Source organism: Drosophila santomea, chromosome 3L (genome assembly GCF_016746245.2).
Source record: "Drosophila santomea strain STO CAGO 1482 chromosome 3L, Prin_Dsan_1.1, whole genome shotgun sequence".
In the NCBI taxonomy this organism is placed as follows: domain Eukaryota; kingdom Metazoa; phylum Arthropoda; class Insecta; order Diptera; family Drosophilidae; genus Drosophila; species Drosophila santomea.
In genome coordinates this window covers 23,825,436-23,835,480 of record NC_053018.2, presented here as the reverse complement: position 1 = coordinate 23,835,480, position 10,045 = coordinate 23,825,436, and the positions used below count along the sequence as shown (strand labels likewise).

General features: G+C 44.6%; 1 pseudogene; it reads left to right on the top strand.

The window, feature by feature from the left end:
* Nucleotides 1-3,037: 3,037 nt before the first annotated feature.
* On the top strand, nucleotides 3,038-6,329 carry LOC122756454 (annotated as a pseudogene).
* Nucleotides 6,330-10,045: the final 3,716 nt, after the last annotated feature.

The window sequence follows — 10,045 nt, the reverse complement described above, 5'->3', positions numbered from 1 at the left end:
TTTTCCGAAATTTGCGCAATGGAAATTTGCTTAAGGACGCTGATAAAGAGGACGGCGAAATTGTCGAAGATGAAAATAACGAGAATGTCGAGCCGTCGAAAAGTTCCAGCGATGAAGAAGAAGAGTTTCGATCAGTGCAAAGCAAAACACGCAAACAACCGAATGTGAGAAACAACACCATGGAGAATACAGTGGCGTCCGTTCTACGATTATGCCAAAGGTTTAGGCATGAGTGCGGCAAGATGTTCAGTCAACTTTCGAGATATTGAAGACTCAATCAGACCATTTAGTGGAGACGAAAACCTTCCAGTTGAGGTTTTGGTTAACGATTTTGAAGAAATGGCTTCAATTATGTATTGGGATGACCTGCAAAAATTCATTTTCGCGAAAAGGTTTCTCAAAGGTGGTATTAGGAGTTGGCAAATGTTGAAGAAAGCCTTAATCTAAGAGTTCAAAGCCGAAGTGAATGGTGCTCAGATACATAAATTGTTGACTGAAAGAAAAATAAAAAACAAGGAGAACGTTCAAGAATATCTGCTAAAAATGACAGAAGTTTCTTCTCGTGGCAGTGTAGACAACAGTGCACTTATGCAATACGTGATCGATGGAATTAATGATTTGAGTGTGAACAAATCTATTTTGTACAATGCTAAGGATATGAAAGAGTTCAAGGAAAAATTGAAGTGTTACGAGAAAATTCGTATGAAAATCTAAAAATTATGATGAGAAGTTTAAACATCCGATCCCTAAAGACGCTGCTGCTCAGAAAGACTCAGTCATGCAAAAAAAGGTACATTGCTATATTTGTGGTGTTTCAATTGTAATAATTTTGGACATATATCGAAAGACTGTCCTGCAAGCAAGAAAGAAACGGTTGCAAGTCCGAGCAATGCGCTTAAAGTTTCCGAGAATAAATTGTCGATGTTTATACAATACAACATTATAAGTGAAACAACGTACTTCAAATTGAATAAGCCAAAACTGAGCGCTGCAAACATATTTCTCGTCGGTTTCGGAAATACTAACAACGTGAAACCATTCGGTTCATTTAAAGAAGAATTCGAGGTTGACAGTCAAAAATTTCAAGAAAACCTTTGGTGGTTTCATCAGAATTTTTGGACGTAGACGTTGTGTTGGGCGCAGAATTTTGCAACAACGCTGAAGTTCAAATTAATCGCTACGGTATAAAAATTATAAATCCTGAAAATCATAATGCTCAAACCGAAATAAGTTCGCTTTTGAAGATAACCGTTGAAAGTACCGAAGATATAAACATTGACGAAAATGCAACCATTCAAGGAAAACGCAAAGTGTACGACCTGATTAAGAACTATAAGAGCATTAGAGTCGGCGTAGAATGGCATTTTCCAAGAAATGCATAATCGATCATCAAATCGAACAATGGCTGAAAGACGGAGTAATCGAGCAGTCCGAGTCTGAGTACAGCAGTCCGGTCGTATTAGTAAAGAAACGAGATAATACAACACGACTTTGCATCGATTATGGAAGGATTAATAAGGTAATGGTATGAGATCTTTTTCCCGTGATTGAAGATCAACTGGACCGTCTGCAAAACGCTCAAATATTCAGCAGGCTTGATCTCAAAAACGGATTCTTTCACGTCAACGTCTATGAAGAAAGCCGGAAGTTTACGTCGTTTGTAACTCACAATGGCCAGTACCAGTTCCGCAAAGTTCCTTTTGGTCTCAGAAATTCTCCAGGCTTATTTCAAAGGCACGTTAACGCAATCTTCGTGATTTGACGCGTTCTGGTATTGCGATTCCATATGTCAACGACATCATTGTTCCAGCTAAAGACGAACGTGAAGCAATATTTAATCTTAAGATAGTCATTAAGCAGGCCGTCAGTCGGGTGATGGACAAGGGGAAACAGGGCGAGGGCGGCTGGAAACAGGTCCCCTGGCAAGGTTATGTCCCTGCCAGAGGATACTGTCACTCGACCTGTGCCGAGAGTCAGCCTGACTGAGGGCCCGGGTCACAAAATAGCTCAGTCTCAAACGGAGAGCTTAGGATACCTGGCGACCCCCTGTTCTAAGAAGACTTACCCGGGTGTCGCGGATCTCCGCCCGGGTGGACCCTCCTTTTCTCCGCAACTCGTGGGAACCACATGGAGTCTACAAACATAATTAAAAAGGAGTCAGTATCTCCCTAAAAACCTACCCAATCGGCAGTGACGACTGTGTCTGGCCGAACAACCCTCAAAGTAGTGAAGTATGCGAGTGAGCCCACCTGCCTGGCCTCCGCCGCAGGATCGGGTTCGGGTGAACCAAGCCTCAAATCTGAGGCGACTGAGTGCAAGCCGCCCAAAGCCGTCGCCATGGGAACATCTCTAGGCCCTAGTGCCATGATGCCCCTTTGAGGCGTAGCCAAGGACGGCAAGCACTCAGTGGCAACCGGTAAAGGCAAACATACCTACGCAGAGAAACGATCTGCAGGTCAAATACTACGCAGACAGGAGAGATCGAAAACGGCTCCTTCGGATGTAGAAGGTGGAATGGGCAAGTTCCGTTTTGCCAAACTTCGGCAAGGAAGGCCCCAAGCCACCCAAGCCCACAGAGGTCAAAAAGCGACCTCCACCTAAGAGGGAGCGCTCCCAGGATGTTCCCTCCGACCCCTCGGCAAAGCGGCAACGCGTACAGCCAGGGCGATCTTTTGCGAAGATCGCGAAAAACCGCATTCTCCTGGGCGTGGTCGATAAAAACGACCCGAGTGGCAGGATTCCACGAAACACGTGGAAGTGGGTGGAAGCAGCCCTAGCCACAAAATGCTTTGAAATTTTAGCCAAAGAACCTGACCCAATCGGCTGTCTGCAAAGACGTGGGGCAGTAAAGGAGCTGGGGGAGGTGTATGAGGGCGACGGACTTGTTGCGCTGAGCTGGTCCGACGTACCTTGCCGACCCTGTGCAAGGATCTGGATCCCGGCATCCATCAAGGCGCCGAACCAGATCCTCACCATACTGCAGCGATGCAACCCGCACCTTCTCACCTCGGACTGGCGAGTGGTGAAGGTTGACGAAATGGAGGGGCCAACAAACCAGGCCATCCTCATCCTAAACAAGGAGCCCCTAGCTCCCATTGAGGCCGCTGACAGGGAGCTAAACTTCGGGTTTAGCTCAGTGACCACAAAGGTCTATAAATCGGACTCCGCCAAGGAGGATCAGAAAGGCAGTGGAGGAGTGATCGAGGAGATTGCCTCCGAGTTCGAGGCATCGGAAACCGAGGACGGCTACTCGACCGATGCCTCAATCCTCCGCAGCCTTGCGAACATGGGTCCAATGACGGACCTACCAACATCGGACGAGGAGGGAGTCGATACAACCGTGGTGGAGATGAACACAGCAGATGTCCGTGAGGCTTCTGCAAAAAAACCTCCACCACTCCATCTGGCTGAAGATGGAGTCGACATAGTCCTGATCCGGGAACTTTGGATAGTGGGAGGAAAGGTTTTACGATTAGGGACTAAGTAATATAAGCTTCTAACAGCTCCCAGCGAAGGTGAAGGGCCTGCATTTTAGCCAAAAAGCACCTTAGCATTTTTCTGCTCCATTAATGCAGCGATGCAGATAACGCGGCAGCCACCGTGGAGAGTCAGCCATCTCCGTTCCGAGTACTGTCATCGTACATGGCCTACGAAAAGCAAGAACCGCCGAATGAGCTGGTAAGGAGACTGGTAGAAGGCAGCGAAAAGCAAAATATAGGCCTACTAATAGGCTGTGATGCTAACGATCACCACACATAATGGGAAAGTACAGAAATAAACGACCGCGGTGAGTCTCTTTTTAACTTTATCTTTAGTTCAAATCTCTTCATATGTAAAAAAGGTAAAACCTTTATCAATAAGAACCGAAAAGAGGGAATAGACCTAACTCTCGTCTCAAAACCACTATAAAAGACAGTTACTCACTGGTGGGTGCTAGATAAGCACTCTTTCTCGGACCACAGGTATATAGAAACGACCCTCATAACCAACCCCTCAAAATCAGCAGTTTTCACAAACTCAAGAAAAACAGACTGGCAAAAATACAAAAATATTTTAAGGGACAAATCCCAATGGATCCCCCTCCATACCATCAACCAATTTCAATTTTCACAAAAACCTGCAACTATGCACTAAAAAAAGGCCTGCCCCAATATCAAGCCCAAAAGAAAAAGAAAACCTCCCTGGTGGTCAGCAGAACTGTCCCCCCTCCGAATAGACTGCAGAACCCTTTTTAACAGGGCCAAGGCAGGAAATGAGGAGGCCCTGTGGACCGCCTACAAGAGAGCCCTTGCAAACTACAAAAAAGCCATCAGAAAAGCAAAGCGATCCTCGTGGCAATTCTTCTGCTCACACAGAAATTTAAAATACAACTGATGCAGCCAGACTTAGAAAAGTCCTCTCCACATCGGCCAAAACTCTAGGCTACCTTAAAAGAGCAGGTGGGCCCTGGACCAGGAATCTCTGGAGATACTTCTAGACACTCACTTCCCAGGAAACAGCCTAAACGCTCTCACCCCCCAACAAACTAACCCCACACTGGCAAGTATCAAACTGTGCATAGACCCAAAAGTTCCTCCATTGGGCCATACACAGCTTTAAACCATACAAATCTGCAGGTACAGACAAAATCATACCCGCCAGATCCAACATGCGGGAAATATAGCCATAAACTGGCTTCTTGACATTTTTAAAAGGTCCCTACTTCTTGGACACCTACCACAATCCTACCCTCCAAAGCAGGGAAACTATCACACACGACCCCCAATGATTACAGACCAATCAGTCTTTCATCCTTCCTACTAAAGACCCTTGAAAGAATCATCGGCCTGCATCTGAGATCAACTCTCAACCCAAGTCTTATCACAGACACGCCTACAAGAAAGGGAAATCGACAGAGACAGCACTACACTCTCTCGTCTCCAAGATAGAAAAATCAATGTCCCAAAAGGAATATGAACTGGTAGCTTTCCTGGACATAGAAGGATAATATCCTATGCGGATGACGTTGCTATCATCCTCACAGGCAAATACCCCCAAACGCTATGCGATCTCATGAGCGAACAACTCAGTGTTTTGTCCAGCTGGACCTCACAGACAGATACAAAAAAGTATTAATAGCACTCTTCACGTACAAGAAAGCAATAGGGCTCAAATGGGGCACGAAACCCTATATAGTAAACTGGATATATACGGCCATCGTCAGACCAATACTACTGTACGGGGTCGTGGTATGGTGGCCGGCTCTGAAAAAAAAAAATAATAGCATAAAAATGCTATCAAAAATGCAGAGAGCAGCGGCACTCTGCATCAGCAGTGCTTTACGCACCAGAGAAAGCCCAGAACTAGCTGACATGGAACAGGCTACAGTAGCGGCAATCAGGCTTAGAGATACCAAACAGTGGAACCCACAAGAAGCGAGTCACTCATGTATCCTAGAAAACATTCAAATAGTCCCCTCCAGGATAGACTACTGCACTCCAACGGAGTACATACAAACACCTTTCAACACAATCATCCCAGAGGGGGACGATTGGAACTCACGAACACCTGGCCCCCAGAATGCTATATGCTTCTATACGGACGGGTCAAAACTACAGAGCAGACTAGGAGGAGTTTACTCCGAACAGCTAGGCCTACGCATCTCGTTCAGACTCCCCAATTATTGCAGCGCCTTCCAAGCTGAAGTAGCAGCAATGAGGGAGGCCCTAAAACACTTAAAATCACTAAATCCGGAAAGCTCACATGTAAACATTTTCAGTGACAGCCAAGCAGCTATCAAATCGATTGCCTCAATCTCAAGTCACTCGAAAACAGTATCGAACTGCCGCTCATCTTTACACGAGACGACACAACAATTCGTAATCAGCCTTATATGGGTAGAAGGCAATTGCATCGCAGATGAACTATCTCGAGAAGGCAATATCGCGCCACTCATACAAGAGATGGATGGCATGAGTTTGCATTTAGCCACTTGTAAACTACTACTAAGGGAAAACCTAAACCGTAACAAACAGACAATATGGGAAAACACCACACACTGTCGCCTAACACGCCAAATATGGCCAAAAATAAGCTCAAAAAGAATGTCAAAACTTTTAAGATTGACCAGAGCAAACCTCAGCACTGCTATGAGAGTCATCACAGGGCATTGGTTGATAGGTACCCATTCCAGAAGACCCCGTATAAATGCCCCGTATAATTATTTCTGCCGTACCTGTGGGGACGAAGAAATGAAAGAAACGGTAGAGCATCTACTATGCCACTGTCCAGCACTGCAAGCGAAAAGACTTGCTCAATTAGGAAGCAGATTCCTGATAGACACGTCCGACCTGTCCGACACCGATCCACATCGGATACAAAAATTCACCAGCGCCTCTGGCTGGGGAAACTGCTAACTTTACACGAACCTCGACGGGCAAAAGGGGAAAACATAAACGGTATCACAATGGACCTCTAATGGTCTAATTGCGTCGGATAACCGACGGCCGGTAAAACCTAACCAAACCTAACCCAGTCATTAAGCGCTACGAAGAGTATGGCTTGGTGATCAATCAAAAAATGCTGTTTTTTGAAGAAGAAAGTCGAGTTTCTAGGCCATGTAATAGAGAATCAGAAGATCAGTATCTCAGACGAAAAGACGAAATCTGTAACGAAGTTCCCTACTCCGACAAGCCACAAGCAACTGCTATGCTTCCTGGGTCTGGTTGGATATTTTCGAAAGTTTATATTGAACTTTTCGATCATCGCCAAGCCGTTGACAAATCTGATGAAATACGACGCCAAGTTTTGCTTTACTGATAGAGAGATTGCCGCTTTTAACATGCTTAAGCCCCAGAAGCCAGTCTTAAAGATTTTTCATCCGCAGCACGAAACGGAACTACACACAGATGCATCGATTGATGGTTTCGGAGCAGTTCTACTCTAGTAGTCACCTGAGGATAACCAGATTCACCCTGTTTACTATATGAGTAAAAAGAGGACGGATGCGGAGAGAAAGTTTTCTAGCTATGAGTTTGAGAGTCTTTTGGGTATGCACTTTAAGCTGATAAGCTATTGCAACGCCTTTGCGAAAACAATGGGAAAAAGAGAAGTCTGCTCCAGGGTCGCACGTTGGATTCTCGAACTTCAAGAGTTTGACTTTGACGTCGAGCACAGATCGGGCACACATATACGTCATGCTGATGCTTTAAGCCGATATCCTGTAATGATTATCTCTGACGAAAGCTTGCATATTAAATTGTATCCAACAGAAAGCTTGGCAAAAAAGAAGGAGAGTTGCACCCGTTACGGAAGGAAGATCAGCCTCTTCAAACGTTTCACATCGATTTTTTGGGACCTCTTGAATCGACACATAAGGCGTACAAGCACATTCTAGCTGTCATTGACGGATTCACGAAATTATGTTAGCTGTATCCTACAAAATCTACATCATTCAAGGACGTTATCGCAAGACTGGAGGCACAGAGCAAAATTTTCGGGAACCCTGTTCAAATAATCTTCGATCGAGGCACAGGAGGTAGACTTAAGCTAACGCCGGAGTATTTGGGTCCGTATAAAGTTACCAAAGTCAAGCCGAGAGATACCTACGATGTTGCAAAAGAGTCAGTATCTGCTGAAGGGCCGAGATATACTACCTCTGGTGCCGAATACATAAAGCAATGGATTCAGATATCCTCCGGGGAAATCTATGATCCATTCGGGACGAATGTTTAGAAGGATGGCCGAGTTGTGGGAATGGGTCTGGCATCACTGTTCAGCCGAACACACCATAGATGAGTTGTGACGACGAAAGATGATTGACGAGGAGGTGAAAAGCGAGGAGTTGAAAAAGGTAGACGACGCTGAGCAGACGTAAAAAACTACGACGAAAAATCGACGACGAAGATATATCAAACGATGTTAAATTCTGTACAAACTTACATTATATTCTAAAGTATCTTATCCAAGCTATACTTAGCACTATTTTCAGTAATAAAACCATTAAAAATTAAATAAAATAACAAAACAGTGGTACTTTTCATTAAAAACCAAAACCAATCCCACATATATGTGTATGTATGTGCATGGTAGTTTTCACTGCGTCACGTTCCAATCGCTATCAGATTCTCCAATTACTTAGTCACTGCCCAAATTTTGGATGTTATTGTTTTTACATTATTTTTGCTGACATTAAAAGGTGCGTAGGTCCATTTATTTTGTTTGTTATTCACCATGCCTTGAACATATTCCTATCCAGCTTCCCACATCCGCAATAAGTCCACATCGTGAAAGCAGAAGAAAACAAGAGAGAACGCTTTGGTTGAGTTCCCCGAATATCTGATACCCGTCACGACGCCGCTGCTAGGATCGCGTGTAGGTCTTTGCCAGGAACACCAACACTATAGCGATGAAATTAATGGTGTGCTTCACGCCTAGGATCTCGTCCGTGTGTTCTATTTCTTCCACGGTGTTGATCACATTGTTGGTGTTGCCAGAGTCTTTGGACTCCTTGCCGCCCATCCTGAAACTTCCTGTCTACAAGTCTTCATTTATGAGGTGTCCTGTTGCATACACTGTATCATCCCCGTCCAAGATTCTTGAATCCTAGATTTTCGTTCAGGATCGAAGCTAATTTGTTCTCCCTGCACTCAAAATCCTCTGTATGTCTCGGACGCAAAAATTGTAGTCCACCTAGGATACAAAAATCTTTAGTTTCTCTTTAGTAGACAGGGCTTTTATACTGGACTAGAGCTTTCTCTTATCTACTCCCGTTTTCGTTTCAATGGGCTAAGTGATCCCACCTAGGAGTAATAATTTACTATAGTTGTAGCCATGCCTCTGCTTCCCAACCTAGTCTCATGCTCTACCGATCTATGTGATATTTATTACGGGGGGTGTATAAATTATGTTATTAGTACAATATTGGTTAGCCAAATTGGGTGACTTCTGGGAGGTCCCTCGCAGCAGTCCGTGAACGGCAAGCCTAGCTCTTATACGGGGGATAGCAGGTTGTAGATCCAAATGTAGAATTACGATGATTACGAAGGCTTCTGGCCTAGAGACGCTGATAGCGTAATAATTAAACGATATACGGTGAATTACCTGAGTTTCGATTTATGAGTTTGTGCTCTTTATTGAATCAGTTGTATATGAAAACTAAAAACTTATTCAACTGTACTAGAGCTAACCACGGCCGACAAGCCGACCGCTCGTCCAGCAAAGTGCTGATACTAGAAAAAACAGCATATTTCACCCTACTTGCTCGGGCACAACCCCTAAAGGCATTATGTGCTGAATTTGCATATAAAACTATAGGGTGGACTTATTACTGATCAATTGTCTTAACTACTCCCCCCTTAGAAGTATGACCGTCCTCGGTCTTCTGGAACTCAACGATTTGTTGTATCTCTCGCGCATCTATTCTCCTCCTCAGTACCAAGACGATTGGGATAGAGCAGCTAATGAGAACGCTGGATCCCACGCTGACCGCGAACCAGATGTCGATAGTTCCAGCCGCTTTCACCTCCTCCTAAAGTCCTTGGATGACCTCCAAGTTTTCGTTATCAATCCTTTGGAGATGTGGCATGCTTAGTCTTGGATCGTGATGATGTTTAGTAATGGGGATGCAGCCATGCCCGGTGTTTTCCTTATGGCTTCACGTTGGTTGGAGTATTTGGTGCCGTTAATCAAAGCCATTCGCTCGAACATATTCAGATGTGAGCCGTTGGTATCTATTCGGGGCTGTCTTCAGTGCTGAGTTTAGCTGGGCACTCATTGATTATTATTACACCGTTGTCTACCAATGTGATGGCATTAAAATGTCCTCGGGCGCAAGTATCGTGGTTTGCCAGCTTACTGGACGATGCGTAAGTTCTTAGTACGCAATCGGGGACTGCCTGGACGTCGTTATTGCATTCCGCTTATATGTTCTCCGTTAGTTAAAGAATTATATGTTGTTGTGATACAGGGAAAATTGTGACCTTTCTTCAAGTAGCTTTAATATTGGGATATGCAATTATAACATGGATAATACTATCGGACTGGAAGACTCTAATATTAGATGCGT